The following is a 21642-nucleotide window of genomic DNA, read 5'->3' on the forward strand; positions in this document are numbered from 1 at the left end:
GAACCACAGGGAAGCTATGCCTCCAGGTGGAGTCTGGCCCTTTCGGATGTATAAGCATGGCTGTGTTTAGAAGCAACAGCAGAAATTGTACATGTGTCTCTCCATCATCTCTGATTCTTCTTGTTCAGTGTTAGAGTCCAGTCTCATCAGAAGAGAACCAGAAAAGGGCCTGTCTGGCCATCTTGACAGAGAGCCAAAAGGAGAATGTCTTCCAAGACCAGTAATGTTAGCTGTGATGGTCACCAGCTGAGAACAGCTGTTTCCAGTGAAATGACTTAATATTTTTCTCATTAGCCTGGGGTTATGGGCTTTTGGGCAGAAGACCATTTCATTACATATCGAGGAGAATACATATTATCAGCATGTTTTAGGGCTGCTGTTGCTGCCCTTAATCACACAGCTGAGGTAGTGCTTGTCAATTTTCTCCACTGTAACCTTACTCCTTTTCCCTCTTTCCATACCGTAGTTTTTGGAAGTCACCATGCACAACCCGTGCATAAGGAGTGGGGAGTTACATTCTATCTCCTGGAATATGCAATATCTACATTAAGTTATTCTTGTATACACACTTGTCTATTTGCCATTTATTTATTGAATAATTTACTTATAGCAGTATGGACTCATAAGTATTTATACTTTAGTTTATAAGCCAATACTACTTTATTTTGTTGTTTTGGTTTTTTTAAATTTTTATTTTATGTAGGAGCATAGTTGATTAACAATGTTGTGTTAGTTTCAGGTGTACAGCAAAGTGATTCAGTTATACACATATATGTATCTATTCTTTTTCAACTTCTTTTCCCATTTAGGTTATTACAGGATTTTGAACAGAGTTCCCTGTGCTATATAGTTGGTCCTTGTTGGTTATCTATTTTAAATATAGCGGTGTGTACATGTCAATCCCAAACTCCCAATCTATCCCTCCTCTCCGCCCTTCCCTGCTGGTAACCATAAACTCATTCTCTAAGTCTGTGAGTGTGTTTCTCTTTTGTAAATAACATTTGTATTGGTTTTTTTTTTTTTTTTTTTTTTTAGATTCTGCTTGTAAGCGATATCATGTGATACTTGTCTTTCTCTGTCTGACTTATTTCACTTAGTATGACCATCTCCAGGTCCATCCATGTTGCTGCAAATGGCATTATTTCATTCTTTTTAATGGCTGAGTAATATTCCATTGCAGTACTATATTTTGTTGCTAAAATTGTTCTAACTTTGGCCTTTGGGAGTTGTTTCAGTTCATGCCTGTGTCCCCTTCACCCACTATATTACTGTGTGCTTTGTCTGTTTTATTTTTCCCTGTTTTTGTTTTGAGTCTTCCTTGCTTTCTGGCACTACAAGGTGTTCCAGATTCATCTTGCACATTTCCAGCTCCACTCCTAGAATGTGTGTGTGTGTGTGTGTGTGTGTGTGTGTGTGTGTTTTCCCCAAGAAGTTCTGGCTACTCTTACTGGTGAACGGTATTACAAGACAGGATCTGAGTGTTAGATGAGCTCATCGCTTCTACTCAGCTGGCAAAGTAAAGAAGTGCGTGTACTAATTTGAGTATACATACGTGCCTGTAACTTTTTTATATGTAATCATATTTTTTATATTAAGCTGAAAATAAATTCACATGGCTGTCTCCAACTCTAATCCATTATGACATGCAGCTTTGTCTTCCTCCCCTTGCTTACTTGTAACCTCCTACTCCAACAGTGAGGGAACTGGCTCCCATCATCCATATCAATTTAAGTAATTGTTCAGTTCCAGTATACGTGTAGAGTGGTTTCAGAGCTTTTAACACATATCCCCATGAGAAACAACTTTATGAACTAGAATACAGTGCTTATGTACAGTTGCTTTTTTTTTTAACATCTTTATTGCCGTATAATTGCTTTACAATGGTGTGTTAGTTTCTGCTGTATAACAAAGTGGATCAGCTATACATATACATATATCCCCATATCTCCTCCCTCTTATGTCTCCCTCCCACCCTCCCTATCCCACCACTCTAGGTGGTCACAAAGCACCGAGCTGATCTCCCTGTGCTATGTGGCTGCTTCCCACTAGCTATTTTACATTTGGTAGTATATATATGTCCATGCCACTGTCACTTCATCCCAGCTTCCCCTTCCCCATGTCCTCAGGTCTATTCTCTACGTCTGCGTCTTTATTCTTGTCCTGCCCCTAGGTTCTTCAGAACCATTTTTTTTTTTTAGATTCCATATATATGTGTTAGCATACGGTATTTGTTTTTGTCTTTCTGACTTACTTCACTTGTACAGTTCCTTTTGACTTTAATCTTAGTGATCTTATTTATTTCCCAAGTTACTTATGTTAACACCTTTTCTTCCAACTCTGTTTAGTGAGGTCATTTAATCCATTTGTAATACTGTTGGATTTTTTTTGTTACATTCTGCATTTGATCTTAAGATTCCATAACTTCTCGAATGACTTTTATTTTTTAATTTAAGAACAGTTGACTTACAATATTATATTACTTTCAGGTGTACAGCATAATGATTTGATATTTTTAGATTACATACCTATGCTGTACATTACATCTCTGTGATTTATTTTGTAACTGGTAGTTTGTAGCTCTTATTTCCCTTCACCTGTTTTGCCCATCCTCTTACACCCCTCCCCTGTAGTAACCACCCGTTTGGTTTCTGTATCTGGGTTCGTTTATCTAATTTTGTTTGTTAGTTTGTTTTGGTTTTTAGATTCTACATATAAATGATATCATGCAGTATTTGTCTTTCTCTGTCTGACTGAATTCATTAAGCATAATACTCTATGGGTCCATCTGTGTTGTCACAAATGGCAAGATTTTATCCTTTTTATGGCTGAGTAATATTATGTTGTGGATATATATACCCCATCTTCTTAGCCATTCATCTATCAGTGGGTACTCAAGTTGCTTCCATATCTTGTCTATTGGAAACAATACTGCAATGAACAGAAGTGTGCATGTATCCTTTCTAATTACTGTTCTCATTTTGTTGAGATATATACCCAGGAGTGGAATTGCTGGATCGTAGGTTCTACTTTTAATTTTTCAAGTAAACTTTATGCTGTTTTTCATAGTAGCTTTACCAATTTGCTTTCCCATCAACAGTGTACTAGGGTTCCCTTTTCATACCTTCACCAATACTTGTTATTTGTTCTCTTTTTGAGGATAGCCGTTCTGACAGGTGTGAAGAGATACCTCTTTGTGGTTTTGATTTGCATTACCCAGATGATTAGTGATGTCGAGCATCTTTTCATGTGCCTGTTGGCCATCTGTATGTTATCTTTGGAAAAACGTTTATTTAGGTCCTCTGCCCATTTTTTAATTGGATCTTTTTAAAAATATTGAGTAACATGAGTTCCTTAAATATTTTAGATATTAACCCGTTATCAGACATATCACTTGGAAATATCTTCTCCCATTCAGTAGACTGCCTTTTTGTTTTGTTGATCATTCCCTTTGCTGTGCAAAAGCTTTTTAGTTTGATGTCTCCTTTGTTTATATTTGATTTTATTTCCCTTGCCTGAGGATATATATCCAAAAACACATTGCTAAGACATGTCAAAGAACTTACTACCTCGGTTTTCTTCTAGGATTTTTATGATTTCAGGTCTTATTTTTAAGTCTTTAATCCATTTTGAGTTTATTTTTTACATGTGGTATGAGAAAGTAGTGCAGTTTGATTCTTTTGCATGTTGCTGTCCAGTTTTTTCAACACCGCTTACTGAAGAGACTGTCTTTTCCCCTTTGTGTACCCTTGCCTCCTTTGTCATAGAATAATTGGCCATATGTGCATAGGCTTACTTCTGGACTCTATTCTGTTCCATTGATCTCTGTGTCTGTTTTTAAGCCAGCACCACACTGTTTTGATTTGAAGTCAAGAAGCATGATACCTCCAGCTTTGTTATTCTTTCTCAAGATTGTTTTGGCTATTTAGGATTTTTTTTGTGGTTCCATACAAACTTTAAGATTATTTGTTCTAGTTCTATGCAAAATGCTACTGGTATTTTGGTAAGGATTGCATTGAATCTGTAGATTCCTCTGTGTAGTATGGATATTTTAACATTTATTTTTCCAATCCATGAATACAGTTTATGTTTCCATTTATTTGCTTTGATTTCAGTTTCTTTCATCAGTGTCTTATAGGTTTCATAGTGCAGGTGTCCCACCTCCTTGCTTAAATTATTTCTAGGTATTTTATTCTTTTTGATTTGATTGTAAATGGGATTGTTTCCTTAATTTACTTCTGAAAGTTCATTAATAGGGTAATAGAAATGCAACAGAACTGTGCATATTAATTTTGCATCTTACAACTTTACTGAACTTGTTTATTCTAATAGTTTTTTAGTGGAATCTTATGGTTTCCTATACAGAGGATCATGTCGGCTGCAGACAGAAATAATTGTACCTAGTCCTTTCTGATTTGGATGCTTTGACTTTTTGCCTAATCGTTCTGGCTAGGACTTGCAGTGCTATGTTGAAAAGAAGTAGCAAGAGTGGGCACCTTGTCTTGTTCATGATCTTAGAGGAAAGCTTTCAGCTCTTCACTGTTGAGTATGCTGTGGGCTTGTCATACATGGCCTTCTTTATGCTGAGGTACATACTTTTTATTACTAGTTCATTGAGTTTTTTATCATGAAGGGGTCAAATGGTTTTTCTACTTCTGTGTTTTTCCACTTTCAGACTTACTTCACTCTGTATGACAGTCTCTAGGTCCATCCACGTTTCTACAAATGACCCAGTTTCATTCCTATTTAGGGCTGAGTCGTATTCCATTGTATATATGTACCACAACTTCTTTATTCATTCGTCTGTCGATGGGCATTTAGGTTGCTTCCATGACTTGGCTATCATAAATAGTGCTGCAGTGAACATTGGGGAGCATGTGTCTTTTTGAATTATGGTTTTCTCTGGGTATATACCCAGCAGTGGGATTGCTCGGTCATATGGTAATTTTATTTTTAATTTTTTAAGGAACTTCCATACTGTTCCCCATAGTGGCTGTATCAATTTACATTCCCACTAACAGTGCAAGAGGGTTCCCTTTTCTCCACACCCTCTCCAGCTTTTTTTGTTGGTAGATTTTTTGATGATGCCCATTCTAACGGGTGTGAGGAGATACCTCATTGTACTTTTGATTTGCATTTCTCTAATAATTAGTGATGTTGAGCAGCTTTTCATGTGCTTCTTGGCCATCTGTATGTCTTCTTTGGAGAAATGACTATTTAGGTCTTCTGCCCACTTTTTGATTGGGTTGTTTGTTTTTTTAATATTGAGCTGCATGAGCTGTTTATATATTTTGGAGATTAATCCTTTGTCCATTGCTTTGTTCTCAAATATTTTCTCCAATTCTGAGGGTTGTCTTTTCATCTTGTTTATAGTTTCCTTTGCTGTGCAAAAGCTTTTAAGTTTCATTCGGTCCTATTTGTTTATTTTTGTTTTTATTTCCATTACTCTAGGAGGTGGGTCAAAAAGGATCTTGCTGTGATTTACGTCAAAGAGTGTTCTTCCTATGTTTTCCTGGAAGAGTTTTATAGTGTCTGCTCTTACATTTACGTCTCTAATCCGTTTTGAGTTTATTTTTTACATGTAGCTGTCCAGTTGTCCCAGCACCACTTATTGAAGAAACTCTTTTCTCCATTGTATATCCTTGCCTCCTTTGTCATAGATTAGTTGACCATTGGTGCATGGGTTTATCTCTGGGCTTTCTATCCTGTTCCATTGATCTATATTTCTGTTTTTGTGCCAGTACCATACTGTCTTGATGACTGTAGCTTTGTAGTATAGTGTGAAGTAAAGGAGTCTGATTCCTCCAGCTCCATTTTTTTTCCCTCAAGACTGCTTTGGCTATTTGGGGTCTTTTGTGTCTCCATACAAATTTTAAGATTTTTTGTTCTAGTTCTGTAAAAAAAAAAACAAATGCATTGTTAATTTGAAAGGGATTGCATTGAATCTGTAGATTGCTTTGGTTAGTGTAGTCATTTTCATAATATTGATTTTTCCAATCCAAGAACATCGTATATATCTCCATCTGTTTGTGTCATCTTTGATTTCTTTCATCAGTGTCTTATGGTTTTCTGCATACAGGTCTTTTACCTCCTTAGGTGGGTTTATTCCTAGGTATTTTATTCTTTTTGTTGCAATGGTGAATGGGAGTGTTTCCTTAATTTCTCTTTCTGATCTTCTGTTGTTAGTGTATAGGAATGCAAGAGATTTCTGTGCATTAATTTTGAATCCTGCAACTTTACCAAATTCATTGATTAGCTCTAGTAGTTTTCTGGTGGCATCTTTAGGATTCTCTCTATATAGTATCATGTCATCTGCAAACAGTGACAGTTTTACTTCTTCTTTTCCAATTTGGATTCCTTTTATTTCTTTTTCTTCTCTAATTGCCAAGGCTAGGACTTCCAAAATGATGTTGAATAATAGTGGCAAGAGTGGACATCCTGGTCTTGTTCCTGATCTTAGAGGAAATGCTTTCACTTTTTCACTATTGAGAATGATGTTTGCTGTGCATTTGTCATACATGGCCTTTTTTATGTTGAGGTGGGTTCCCTCTATGCCTACTTTCTGGAGCATTTTTATCATAAATCGGTGTTCAATTTTGTCAGAAGATTTTTCTGCATCTATTGAGATGATCATATGGGTTTTATTCTTCAGTTTGTTAATATGGTGTATCACATTGATTTGCGTATATTGAAGAATCCTTGCACCCCGGGATAAATCCCACTTGATCATGGTGTATGATCCTTTTAATGTGTTGGGTTCTGTTTGATAGTATTTTGTTGAGGATTTTTGCATCTATATTCATCAGTGATATTGGTCTGTAATTTTCTTTTTTTGTAGTATCTTTGTCTGGTTTTGGTATCAGGGTGATGGTGGCCTTGTGGAATGAGTTTGCAAGTGTTCCTTCCTCTGCAGTTTTTTGGAAGAATTTGAAAAGGATGGGTGTTAGCTCTTCTCTAAATGTTTGATAGAATTCACCTGTGAAGCCCTCTGGTCCTGGACTTCTGTTTGTTGGAAGATTTTTAATCACAGTTTCAATTTCATTATTTGTGATTTTTCTGTTTATGTTCTCTGTTTCTTCCTGGTTCAATCTTGGAAGGTTATACCTTTCTAAGAATTTGTCCATTTCTTCCAGGTTGTCCATTTTATTGGCATATAATTGGTTGTAGGAATCTCTCAAGACCCTTTGTATATCTGTAGTGTCAGTTGTTACTTCTCCTATTCATTTCTAATTCTTTTGATTTGAGCCTTTTCCCTTTTTTTTCTTGATGAGTGTGGCTAAGGGTTTATCAATTTTGTTTATCTTCTCAAAGAACAAGCTTTTAGTTTTATTGATCTTTGCTATTGTTCTCTTTGTTTCTATTTAATTTATTTCTGCTCTGATCTTAATGATTTCTTTCCTTCTACTAACTTTGGGTTTTGTTTGTTCATCTTTCTCTAGTTCCTTTAGGTGTGAAATTAGATTGTTTATTTGAGATTTTTCTTGTTTCTTGAGGTAAGCTTGTATTGCTATAAACTTCCCTCTTAGAACTGCTTTTGCTGCATCCCATAGGTTTTTGATCATTGTGTTTTTGTTATAATTTATTTCTAGGTATTTTTTGATTTCCTCTTTGATTTCTTCAGTGATCTCTTGGTTATCTAGTAATGTATTGTTTAGCCTCCATGTGTTTGTGGTTTTTATATTTTTTCCCATGCAGTTTATTTCTAATCTCATGATGTGGTCAGAAAAAATGCTTGATATGATTGCAGTTTTCTTAAATTTACTGAGGCTTGATTTATAACCCAAGATGTGATCTATCCTGGAGAATGTTCCATGTGCACTTCAGAAGAAAGTTGTAATCTCTTTTTGGGTGGAATGTTTTATAAATATCATTTAAATCTATCTGGTCTTCCTCTTAGGAAGGTCCAAAGGAAGGAGCTGTTTCAGTGATGAGGTAAGAAGCCAAAGTGCATTGGGTGAAAGAATAACACAAATATACATGGATTCTTGGTCTTACGAGATGTTAAAATCAAGAGAGCAAATGAATAAAGCACTGATGTTGAATATAAAAAAAAAAAACTATCTGGTCTATTGTGTCATTTAAAGCTTCTGTTTCATTATTTTCATTTTGGATGATCTGTCCATTGGCGTAAATGAGGTGTTAAATTCCCCCATTATTGTGTTACTCTCAATTTCCTCTTTTATAGCTGTTAGCAGTTGCCTTATGTATTGAGGTGCACCTATGTTGGGTGCATATATATTTGTAATTGTTAGATCTTCTTCTTGGATTGATCCCTGATCACAGTGTAGTGTCCTTGCTTGTCTGTTGTATAATTCTTTATTTTAAAGTCTATTTTATCTGATATAAGTATTACTACTCCAGCTTTCTTTTGATTTCCATTTGCATGGAATATCTTTTTCCATCCCCTCACTTTCAGTCTGTATGTGTCCCTCGGTCGGAAGGCTGTCTCTTGTAGACAGCATATATAAGGGTCTTGTTTTTGTATCCATTCAGCCAGCCTGTGTCCTTTGGTTGGAGCATTTAATCCATTCACATTTAAGGTAATTATCGATATGTATGTTCCTATTACCATTTTCTTAATTGTTTTGGGCTTGTTTTTGTAGGTCCTTTTCTTCTCTTGTGTTTCCCACTTAGAGAAGTTCCTTTAGCATTTGTTGTAGAGCTGGTTTGGTGGTGCTGAATTCTCTTAGCTTTTGCTTGTCTGTAAAGCTTTTGATTTCTCCATCGAATCTGAATGAGATCCTTTCCGGGTAGAGTAATCTTAGTTGTAGATTCTTCCCTTTCATTACTTTAAGTATATCATGCCACTCCCTTCTGGCTTACAGAGTTTCTGCTGAGCAATCAGCTGTTAACCTTATGGGAGTTCCCTTGTATGTTATTTTCATTTTTCCTTTGTTGCTTTTAATAATTTTTCTTTGTCTTTAATTTTTGTCAGTTTGATTAGTATGTGTCTTGGCGTGTTTCTCCTTGGGTTTATCCTGCCTGGGACTCTCTGTGATTCCTGGACTTGGATGATGATTTCCTTTCCCATGTTAGGGAAGTTTTTGTCTATAATCTCTTCAAATATTTTCTCATGTCCTTTCTCTATCTCTTGTCCTTCTGGGACCCCTATAATGTGAATGTTGTTGTGTTTAATGTTGTCCCAGAGGTCTCTTAGGCTGTCTTCATTTCTTTTCATTCTTTTTTCTTTATTCTATTCCACGGCAGTGATTTCCACTATTCTGTCTTCCAGGTCACTTATCCATTCTTCTGCCTCAGTTATTCTGCTATTAATTCCTTCTAGTGTATTTTTCATTGCAGTTATCATATTGTTCATCTCTGTTTGTTTGTTCTTTAATTCTTTTAGGTGTTTGTTCTTTAATTCTTCAAGGTCTTCATTAAACATTTCTTGCATCTTCTCGATCTTTGCCTCCATTCTGTTTCTGAGGTTCTCAATCACCTTCACTATCATTATTCTGAATTCTTTTTCTGGAGGGTTACCTATCTCTACTTCATTTAGTTGTTTTACTGGGGGTTTGTTCCTCCATCTGGTACATAGTCCTCTGCGTTTTCATTTTGTCTTTCTTTCTGTGAATGTGGTTTTCATTCCACAGGCTGCAGGATTGTAGTTCTTGCTCCTGCTGTCTCATTGTTGAGACTTCTTGCATGTCTTTTCCTCAAGACTCTTGGCCCCTAATTTTCTTTTCTTGTGATGTCTTTCTCTTGGTTTTTTGCAGGTAATGCTGGCTTCATAAAATGAGTTTAAAAGTTTTTCTTGCTCTTAAATTTTGGGGAAGAATTTGATAAAGACTGGTGTTAATCCAGCAACAAAATGAAAAGGCAACCTGTGGAATGGGAGAAAAAATATTTCCAAGCCAAATATCTGATAAAGAGTTAATATCCAAAATATGTAAGAAACTCATATGGCTCAATAGCAAAAAATAATAATAAAAATGGGCAAAGGAATTGAGCAGTCATTCACCTAACTTATATGAAAACTTTTATATACACAAATGCCTGTACATGAATCATTATAGCAGCTTTATTCATAGTTTTTAAACAGGAAGAAACCAAATGGCTTTCAATAGGTAAATGGCCAACAGGTATATGAAAAGATGCTCAACATCATTATCAGGGGAAATCAAAACTATGAGATACCATCTCACATATGTTAGCTTTATTATTTAAAATCCAAAGGTAACAAATGTGATTGAGGTTGTGAAGAAATCGAAACACTTGTGTACTGTTGATAGGAACATAAAATGGTGCAGCAGCCATGGAAACAGTATGGAGATTCCTCAAAAAATTAAAACAGAACTACCATATGATCCAGCAATACCACTGCTGAATATTTACCCAAGTGAATTGAAATCAGGATCTCAAAGAGATATCTTCACTCACAGGTTCACTGCAGTACTATTCACAATAGCCAAGATATGGAAACAACAGCTGGTGTCCACTGATAGAAGAATGAGAAAGGAAGTGTGGTATTACATACAATAGAGTATTATTCAGCCTTTAAAACTGAGGAAACTGTGCCATTTGAGACAACAGAGATGAATGTAGAGAACATTATGCTAAGTGAAATAAACTAGTCACTGAAGGATGAATACTGTGTGATTTCATTTATATGAGGTACACGGTGCCAAGTTGGGACATTATTCCCCAAACTCCACAGCTGTTCACTCTTGGTGTAAAGAAATGTTCATTAATAAGGTTTTTTTAGGGGTTTTTTTTGTTTGTTTTTTTTGTGGTATGCGGGCCTCTCGCTGCTGTGGCCTCTCCCACTGCGGAGCACAGGCTCCGGAAGCGCAGGCTCGGCGGCCATGGCTCACGGGCCCAGCCGCTCCACGGCATGTGGGATCCTCCCGGACCGGGGCACAAACCCGTGTCCCCTGCATTGGCAGGTGGACTCTCAATCACTGCACCACCAGGGAAGCCCCATTAATAAGTATTTTACAAATGTAATTTGAAGCTCAATTTTATCTTAAAGTACGCTTATATAGTAAGTTAAATGTATACCTTGTTTTCCTTTTCAATTTCTTATTTTTAAATGTCTCACTGCTTACTCTCTTTTATAAAACTTCCCTTGAAGCTTTCAATTCTTCAAATTACATGTCATGGTTAATATTTAGATTTATTAAGATTGTAGGAAAATGCAGAAAATTTAAGGATAGAAAACTTAGTTATTTTGAGAAATGGACTTGGGACTAATTTGAAGTAACAATGCAGAACAAAAAAATCATCTATAAACACTTGTTTACATCGATCTGTTCATTTTAACAATTTATTTCTTAATGCTTTCCATTTCTAATGCATTCCCTTTTTCTTTATTGTAATTTCTCCTTCTCTTTCACATTGGGCACCAATTCATTGTCACCTCCTTTATTTTCCTCCACACTGAAAACCCACTCCCAAAGTACTTTCACTCAACACTTACACAAAAGAGGGTTTTTTTTCACTCCAATTCTTTAGAAGAAATGCTAATTATATGCCTTTTTTTTTAAGAATACAAGTTTTCAAACTATATCAAGAAGCATGCTGTTAACAAAGTTTATAAGGATTCTCAGCATGATTTTTTTCTTTTTAACACTCTCCTTTATCATCCCCTCCTTTCACAAATCTTTTATAGAAAGATTTCAGAGCATAATTTTTGAAAAAACTTAGGGAGAAATCTGTAGTAGAGTGTACCTACAAATACTTAAGTTTTATCAGAAAAGTAGGAATGTAAATATCCCATAAATGGCAACATATCTGATGATGAGATGATTGGTGGAATAATAAAGAGTAAATTACCAAGCACAGTTTATACTCAGTATATATTTACCTGAGATGTAGAACAATTGATACACCTTTAGTCCTTGATCTCAACAGAGCACATAGGTGATTTCTAAGATCAAGGACTAAAAGATCATGAATTGTTCCACCTTCTAGGTGAATGCATATTGAATATCAACTGTGGAAAGATACAGTATTTCACCTTGAGTATTTTATAATCTAGAGGGAGAATTACAGGTACAAGTTTAACAGTTTGTATTTTAATGTAAATGTTAATATAAGGCAAAATACGATCAATGTCATAACTTAAGTGTAGAGGGTTTGAGGAATTCAAAAGAAGGAGAAAGATTTTATCTGATACGGTAACCTGGTTGAGTTTTAAATAAGAGGGGGCATTTGGGATGGACTTGAAGGACTTAAAAGAATTTCACAAGAGAGAACAGAATGAGCAAAGCTAGAGGTGGAAAAGGGTAGTGAATATTTAAGAGACTTAAAGTAATGCTGTGTAGATTTGGGGTGGATTAGGAGTGAACAGTAAGTTAAAATTTTAGCTAGATTTCCATTTTCAGAAATTACTAAAAGTCAGATCAACGCTTTATCTAATTCACTAGACAGCAAGGAACCATTGAAGACTTTTGAGTTGATTATTTTAGCAGAGATATTTAAGGCCAACTAGATGAAATATTAACAACACAATTGGAAATTACGAGGTCACTGCAGTTGTCTCTCTAGGTCTGGATTTCAAACCTTAGTGTGTATGAAAATAGTCTGCAGAGCTCTAAGCCAGTGATTGGACCCAACCCCTGAGACTATGATTCACTTCCTAAGCTGTGGGGCTCAGGAATCTTTCCTTTTAACAAGTCCCCCAGATGGCTCTATGCACATTAAAGTCTGAGTATCTTAGCGATAGGTGAGAACATAACCTGGAGTGTGGCAGGAGAAATGCCTAATAGGGTACAGACGAGACACATGTGGCACCCTGGCTGCAAAACCTGAATTTTTATAGATGACTCAGTTTCAGTTCTGAGGCTCGCTTAACTGAAGCATCAAAAACAATGAACATTTCTTAAGTCATACAGTGCTAATTCTCAGAATTGCTTCCTGAAGGTGACTAAAACTGAACGCTGCCTTAACACACATGGTTTGTGGTTGGATCTGACAAGTTGGGACTGAATCGAGAGACTTAGAGTGTCATCTACTTATTCTCCTAACTTCTTAAAAGCATGGTGGAGCTACTGAGAGAGATTGCAGGGAAAATGGGGAGATGAGATTGAGCTCCTCCCGGTCAGAGGTAAAATAAATGAGTGAGTGAGTGAGTGAATGAAGAGGAAACATGGTTAACTTTTGATGAAAGTTTACAAGACAGAGGTTCAAATAGCATGAGAAAAAAATGTCAACAGTATCCTAATAACAGATTTTTGAAGATTACAAAAGAGATTCAGGAAGTCTCTCTGACTTTCTACCACAACTGGGAACGAAGTAAGCCAGAAGCAAAAACGTCTTAGTCAGTCTTGTAGGGCCTTTACTTCCTATTCCCAGAAACCCTTGTGCTGGAGTTTACTACTCAGTAACGTTTAATAGCAGACAAGATATTTCAGATGAGGCCATGCCCGGTGGAAGATCTGTTTGAGTATCTCTTCGGGGCAACATATATTTCTGGTACTAGATTCTCCTCCTTATCCTTGGAAAATTCACCAAAGGGTAACATGAAGCTCAAAAGAGAACCTCAAGGAAAAGATTGGTGCTACAGAGCAAACATTATTTGCTCTGAAGAAATACAGTTGTGAATCAACTCTGCAGGAACAGTATTTATAATACTCCTCTACATATCAGCGCTCAAGACTTTCTGTTAAGGTTATGTCTGACTGAACAGTGTTTTAAGTTCTGGGAAACAACTCTTTTCTAGATCACTTACCAGAGTATAATTTGAAATGATTAACATGATTATTAAAATTATAATTATTATAATAATCATGGAGCATTTTTATAGCAGTGGGAATACTTTTAGTTTAATAGTTACTGAAGTAATCTCTCTGTCAGGACAAGAAACCAACAATAAAGAACACAGCATTTCTTTAAATTGATATTTCATAGTATTATTTCTAATATGTTTGACTCGAGCTCTGTCACTTGGAAGATAAATCTCATGAGTTGGACTATCTGGTGTTTCAGCTTCGGAAATATTATGTACAGTGTAGTGTTTTAAATTGAAAAATTCAGATAAGAATCTAGCAGGTGTTTGATTTATTGGCAAAGTCATATAATTCCCTTTTTTGGTCACTGCGGAATATTAACATTAGTCTTGGATGACTGGAAGTAGATCCTATTTATTTTAGTTGACTTGTACTAGGATTATATAAAGGATAGTGTTCTGCTGCAGAAGAGATTTGCCTATTCTAACAGAGAACAAAGGCATTTCTAGCCACAAGGTAACTTAGTATATACCATTTCATCATACATGGTAAACACTTTGTAATGAAAACAGTGAAGCAACTGACACAAAGTAGCTATTGTGTGAGGGCTCCTGAGTCATGTTTATGTCATACTAAACATAGTTACTAATTTCAATCATAACCATATGGCATTTTAGAGATCCTAGTATCTTAACTCCAATATATAGAAACACATACTTGATCATAAATAAAAATTTAAATCCCACGTTAACAGGCCCTGTCAAGTTTACCTTCTGTAATAATTAGATAGCAGAGCAGAAATCACATATATTATGGCCTTCCTTAGGATATTAGGTGACTTCTAAAACAATTGATTATTATAATGGCATATGATGAATAATCACTAATTCCATTAAGAGTAATTTTGATGCAAACTACTTCATACTGAGCTAATTTTTCCTTCCAGGTGAGTTTCAGTATTGATAGTATATTCTTAGACTATTAAAAGTTATAATTAGGGACTTCCCTGGTGGCGAAGTGGTTAAGAAACCGCTTGCCAATGCAGGGGACACGGGTTCGAGCCCTGTTCTAGGAAGATCCCACATGCCACAGAGCAACTAAGCCTGTGCACCACAACTACTGAGCCTGAGCTCTAGAGCTCGCGAGCCACAATTACTGAGCCCATGTGCCACAACTACTGAAGCCCGTGCGCCTAGAGCCCGTGCTCCGCAACAAGAGAAGCCACCACAATGAGAAGCCCACGCACCACAATGAAGAGTAGACCCCGCTCGCCGCAACTAGAGAAAGCCGGCGTGCAGGAAAAATAAATAAATTAATTAATTTTTTAAAAAGTTATAATTAAAGATACAGTCTCTCTAGAAAACAAATAAGTATCAATGATTTTTTTGAGATAACCATGCTTATTATCCAAGCATATCCTAAACCATTGTGTGTATTCAATAAAAATTTAACAGGAATAGAATAGAGTATATTTATTTGAGTATTTAGACATGTACTCAGGATTCACTTGAATTTTGGAAGACAGAGAAAATGAATATAAGCATAAAAATGATTAAATACATACAGCATGTGATTCGAAGCTCCAGTCCTGTAACTAAATCTAGAAAGACCCCTCCCTCCTACCACCAGGAAAAAAAAAAAAATAGTTGTGCAGAGGGAACAGAGATAGTATTAAAACAAGAAATCTCCAACCCTCTTTAAACATTGAATTTTTATTGAGTATAAACTTATATTTCACTTTAGGTGTTTGTTTTGCTCGGAATTTTCTAACTTCGGTTGAGATTTTTTTTGTCACTTACTGGTTTGGAAATACTTTTGACTTTCATATTCTGAAAAGACAATATTTAAAGTGAATGCCTTGAAGGACTATGAGAAAGGTTAAATTTACAGCACTTTCCATCTAAAACAAGACAAATTGGGAATTCAGAGAGAAAGATAATTCTTTAAGCTACTTCTGAGTGGAATGTTCATACTAATTTTATGGGTCTTTATCGAAATACTGCATTTGAACCTAAGCGAAATAATAGTGTGTTAAGAGAAAAGTCATTGGTGGTTTAAAACATGCATGGAGACTTTTAGCTTACGTTGATGCTTGCTTATGAAATATCAAAATATTAAATTTTATGGGAGGGAATTTATTTTTAAAAGCTACTAGCCTTTGAGCACATATTCATATGGATTTACCAGTATGTTTTATGGAATTTATACATTAATTTCATCATTTATTTCTACACTTATTAAGTACTTAATATATGTTAAATCTAGGATATTCAAAGTGAATTTTTGTTCTTCGGCCTAATGGAAATAAGTACAGTGTCTCCTTGTACCTAAGTGCTTCGTAAAGTTACCAGTAAACAACATTCCTTCCATTTTTACTTTCAGCCTCATGTCTCCTAATGCTCAGAAGTGATTCCAGACTGTGAACAAGGCTAAAAGATACTAGGATGCACTCACAATTGAGATATTGTTATTGGGTCAAATTCTGTGCCTGACACACCCTTCCCTTGGGAGGAAATCCCTTTGGGGCACCTGGATGAGACAGTTAAATTGATTCCTAGCAGGCTGTCCTACCAGAGTGCACCACATGTGTAGACAAGCTGACACTGGGCATAGCTTAGGCTCCAGTGGAGATTCCCTTTTAAGGTTAAATGGGGTTCAGGTTGGGAAGTATCTCCTTTTTTAATACAAGGAGTGGCTTGGATTTTCTCTTGGAGGGAATGAGTCATTGTTTCTTAGAAGGTTAAATAGACCATGGATGGGTGCTTGGGTCAATGAACCAATAGCCTGAAAATGTTTTATGGGAATGTAGCTTTAACCATTTGCCTGTCAGGGAAATTTAAAGTTGTCTAAGCATTGACTTAGTTCAAAGCTTAGTTCAAAGCTACAATTCACAATTGTTATCAGTTACTCACTTTTTTGTTTTTAATAGCAATGAACATCATTTGGATGTATGACAATGTTTCCTAAGAGTTGCAAAGAAGTCCCATACCACACTGTGACTGATGGGTAATGGGGAAATTTTCCCTCTGCACTACCATCCTCAGGAATTTCTTCCAGCTTCATTATGACACATTAATATGTTATTGTAGTCATTTTGCAACCTCTCTACTTCTGGACAAATAAGATATGCAGCTTTATCTTGGTACGCTGACTTTCTGAGGAAACTTCTTTGGGTGTTCACAAAGTTATTGGAATAAAAATCTGACACCCAAAAACACATTTTTATTTTCATTCAAACAGAATTTTCCACATAAACAAGTTTGATCGCATAACACTAAATATTATAGAGCACACGTAGAAATTTTAGCTGGCCACAGGATGTAAATGGGACATAGAACTTAGTAATTAGGATTTACCATGGAGGTGGCAACAACTTATTTTTATAAAAACAAAATCCGAGCGTTACTCATTTCTCTTTCTCAGAATTCACTCACAGGGTTTGCCTAGATCCTATGAGTCACGCTGCCATCTTCAGCCCTGGGAAATGGGCCTCCCACGTTTGTCTCTCTTTCTCTTCCCCAAACACAATGTGGAAAGGCAAAGAAGGGCCTCAGTCAAGAAGCTGCAAAATTGCCTTAAAATTATTGCTTTCATACCCACTCTCTCTTCTGCAAAGAAAGGATGCTTCATGACTTCAAGATAATCATAAGTTAACTAGAGATATCAAAGACCGTTTTTCTACCAGGTTCCTGCAGTGGTTTTTCTGTCTCAAAATCCCATTTCAAGATTGGCTTGAGACCTGGAAACCAAGATACCAGGACAATCAAATTATCTCATGAAACCCGACTACCAATAATTCTATAACTCGCACTGATCTTGGCTACCAAAAGATCTCAGTAGATGATTAAACTTTACGAAGTGGAAGTAACATTTAACTTGCTCTTGACATGGGATCTTAATTGTATGAATTACGAGTATATTTCTTCTGAAATTTTCACTTTATAATTGGCACCCATTTTTCCCCCATCCGTATTGCCCTAAAACTGAGATGCTTAGTTAAAAGTGTCTTCTTTTTATTTCTTATTTCGTTTTCATCTGTCTATGCTTCACAGTCAAACTCGGTTTTAGCCGAACAATGATGAGGGCAAGGGAAAGGAATAAATATAGCAAAAGCAAGGGAAAATAATCTCTGTTTCCTTAGCCATACTCCAGTAATCCAGCCCTCCATCACCTTTTTGTCACCCATCCCCCCTCAACCTCGGCATTTCAGGGACAGCTGTGAAGCATGTAAATTTGATAGAAGGCTAGTCCATCCTTTAAGGCGGTTATTCTCAAGGGGGCAGTATTACCCCTAATGGGCTGGGGAGAGCATTGATTGTTTGGGAGGCAAAATCTTAGATAATAAAATGGCTTGTAGCTCTCCAAATGATTTGCATGCTATATATCTGTACATAGACATGTATACAATGCCTTTCAGGTATTAAAATTTCATAGGGGGTTACAATTAGGAAGAAGAAGTCTAAAGACTCCATAGGGCAGACAATAATAATAAAAAGGTTGAGAAACACTGCTATTCTCTTCTAAAATGACTTACTTATGGGACTTCCGTGGCGGTCCAGTGGTTAAGACCCTGCGCTTCCACTGCAGGGGGCACAGGTTTGATGATCCCTCATTGGGGAACTAAGATCCTTCGTGCTGCACAGTGCAGCCAGAAATTTTAAAAAATAAATTAAAAAATTAAACCCTAATAAAATAAAATGACTTATGTAAAAACAGTCCCTTCCCCAGTTCCCGCACGCTCTGGCATTGTTAAATCCAAACCTAAACCAGAAGGAAATATTTTAGCCTTCTCCCAGTTTTCCTAATACTGTGTTTCTGTATCATTTTAATATCAGTTACTGAGATTTGGTGCTTTTTCTGTACCTAAGTGCATATTTTTAGTAGCACTTTGCTCTTTGCTAAGTAATTAGGAAAGAATGTATCTTAATGTTTGTTAAACATCCTGTTGACTCAACCAAATTCTTCTTTGTCATTAGGGTTATGTCAGTCTTTTGTCCTAAAGCTTTTTTCTTTATTTCTGAAACATCTTTGGCTATGAAATCAGGATTGCCTTGAAGAATTAGTTCACAGGTGACAATTTCTTTTTTGTTCAATCATAATATTTTTTCACAGTACCTAAGGTATTTTCCACTTATTTTGAGTATGATGTATGAAAATATGTTTTGTTATATATTAATGTGCCTGTGGATCGGCTAAGTTGAATAGCACAGCCTTCCTCAAATATTCAATTTCAAGTGCCTATTGCAAGTAGACTAAATATTTAACAAGTTGTATACTATATGAATTTAGTGATCGTTTGCATTCTTATAGTTTTTCATTCAGATTTTTCTTTTTATTGAACCAAATTGGCATGTTCGTAGTTCCTTGCAGACTCCTTTTTGAAGAAAAAATACATATAGTTTAGAAAGCGCAATTACTATTTCCAACAAGGGGGAAACACAAATATCAAGTGCAGAAGTAATTCCATCGAAATAGCATAGCCTTAGAAATAATTAAATGCTGATAACTCCCAGCTGTGTTTTTCTAATTCCGACCTCTCTCCCAAACTCTAGACCATGAGGTAGCAAACTATGGCCCTCAGGCCAAATGTAACTACAGCCTGTTTGTGTAAATTTTTATTGGAACACAGCCACGCCCACTCTTTTGCATATTGTCTGTGGCTGCCCAATGGCAGAGTGGTTGTGACATAACATCTGGCCCACAAAGTCTGATAAAATACTTACTCTCTGGTTTGCTGATCCCTGCTCTAGACTTATACACCTGACTCCCTCTTCATATCCTCACTTATGTCCAAAAGACATATCAAACTGACATATATGTCAAAAGACATATCCAACTGAAAATGTTCAAAACCAACTTTCATCTTTCCTCTGAAACCTGCTCCAACCAGAGTCTAACCCATCCAGTTAATGGCAACTCTATCTTTCCGGTTGTTCAGACTTAAAGTTTTGGAGTCATTTCTCTCACTCCACTTTGAATCAATCAGATCATCCCACAAGACCTATTTGCAACATGTATTTAGAATTCAGTTTCTTCTCCAGCACCACCCCTGCTAACGCTGTGGCCTGAACCAGCGCCGTGTTTCAATGATGCTACTGCTATTGCTGCCTGGGCAATAGTCTTTTGACTATGGCCTTTACAATCCCTTTGTCTTCTTTCAGCACACATCTAGAGTAATCTTGATGAAGTAGAAATTACTCTATGGCCCTTCTCTAAACTTTATGGTGGCTCCCAAGTTTCCTTAAAGTAATAGCCATAGTGCTTGTAATGACTCACTCCTGCTTCACGCCTTCACATGAGCTGTGTTTTCTGCCTATAACTTTTATCACTTTGATATCCACATGCCTCACTCCTTCACCTTTTGAAATACTTTTTAATTTACAGTTATAAATTTCTATCCCTCCACCACCTCTCAAGGGTCCTGATATTCCTTATCTTGCTCTATTTTTCCCATAGCACTTACTACCTTTAATATACAGAATTTAGTTTTTTTGTCTATTTTCAGCTTCCACTCTTAGACTATAAGCTCAGTAGGGAAGGTTTGGGGAGACATTTCATTTACCTATTTATCCTGAGCACATTAAAAGAGTAAGTGGCCCATAACAGATCCAAGTAAATGTTTGATGAATCACAAATTATTGAAAATTAATATTTTAAAATATTCAATAAAAAGTACAACAATAACATTTTTATCTGATAAGTCTTCTTTAAGACATTTGTATGTGTGAATTTGTATGTATGTATGTTCTTTTGGGTAATTTCCCATGTCGCACTAATACTGCAATTATTGTAAATGTCTTCAAACTGTGATTGTACTTTCTTATGTAAGACCACTTCATCTCAGTGTCTCTGAGATCACTGCTTTTTCAGCTTTTCTTCCAAACACTCAATCCCATATTTCCATGTCACATCATTTGTTTTGAGAGTTGTTGTTGCTCTATGACCATCTCTAAGTCATTTTATTCCCCCAAGTCCATTTCTTCTACCTTCAGAATTTAATTAATAGAATTTCTATTTGATTAATAGAATCCTCCTACATTTTGATTCTATCCACATTTATGATGATATTTCCCTCATTAAAATTTCATGACTTAACCTAAGTTCTTTAGAAACCAGAGCCTAAGGCAAGGATCAAAATTCTTTATTGAGGAAGTACAAGTTTAAGGTCAATGATATGGTGGAAAAATGGTAGTAAAACAAGGAGAGATGTAAAGCAATGAAATATAACGGGTTATCTCACTAACCACCCATTTCAACCAGTTGTAGAAAAAATAGTGGGGTACTCAGTAGGTGTGTTCTGGCATGCAGGAAGTTTTTCAGTGACTGCAAGGGAAAGGCCATAACTGAAAATATTGACCAAAGAGACAAAGAAAGGGAAAAGTATCTGCCTAGCACCTTTTGACTCCCACTTCCCCTTATTCAGAGTTTCCCCATAGCAAGTTGATGTTCCTCACTTTTATGTTGCTTTGTCTGGCTATGCAGAAAGCAGTCAGTGTGGCATTGTATTGAAACCCAGAAATGACTTGACACAGATGAGCTCAGCATGTGGGAAATGAGGGCAGTTTAAGCACGATGTTTTAAAATCTGACTCAAGCCTCCTCTGAGAACTAGACAAGGGCACCAGCAATGTCACTGGTGGTCTGCAAGGAGGGTGAATTCTTTAGAATTAGGCCACTGAATCTGAGAAGGGATACCAAACCACCAATTCCAGTTATCATCAGCTTTATTCTACTTCTAGCCATCTTCAGAAAAAACACCTTTTGAATCTTGTTTCATTCCTCTAAATTCTCTATCATTGGTCCGAATATTTGCGTTCTCACTTCCAAGCAACATGCTCCTGCCTCTGCCCCTGATCCGTAGCCTTCGGTGCCTCTATGATCTCAGCGTCAGCTCCCCTTTGTTCTCCTTGCTTTATTATCCACAGCTAGTCAATCCAGGGTTGCTTTTTTCTTGGAACTCTAGCCAAGAACTCAGG

Source organism: Aethalodelphis obliquidens, unplaced genomic scaffold (assembly GCF_003676395.1).
Source record: "Aethalodelphis obliquidens isolate GAN/ISIS:26980383/991018 unplaced genomic scaffold, ASM367639v1 scaffold5, whole genome shotgun sequence".
In the NCBI taxonomy this organism is placed as follows: Eukaryota; Metazoa; Chordata; class Mammalia; order Artiodactyla; family Delphinidae; genus Aethalodelphis; species Aethalodelphis obliquidens.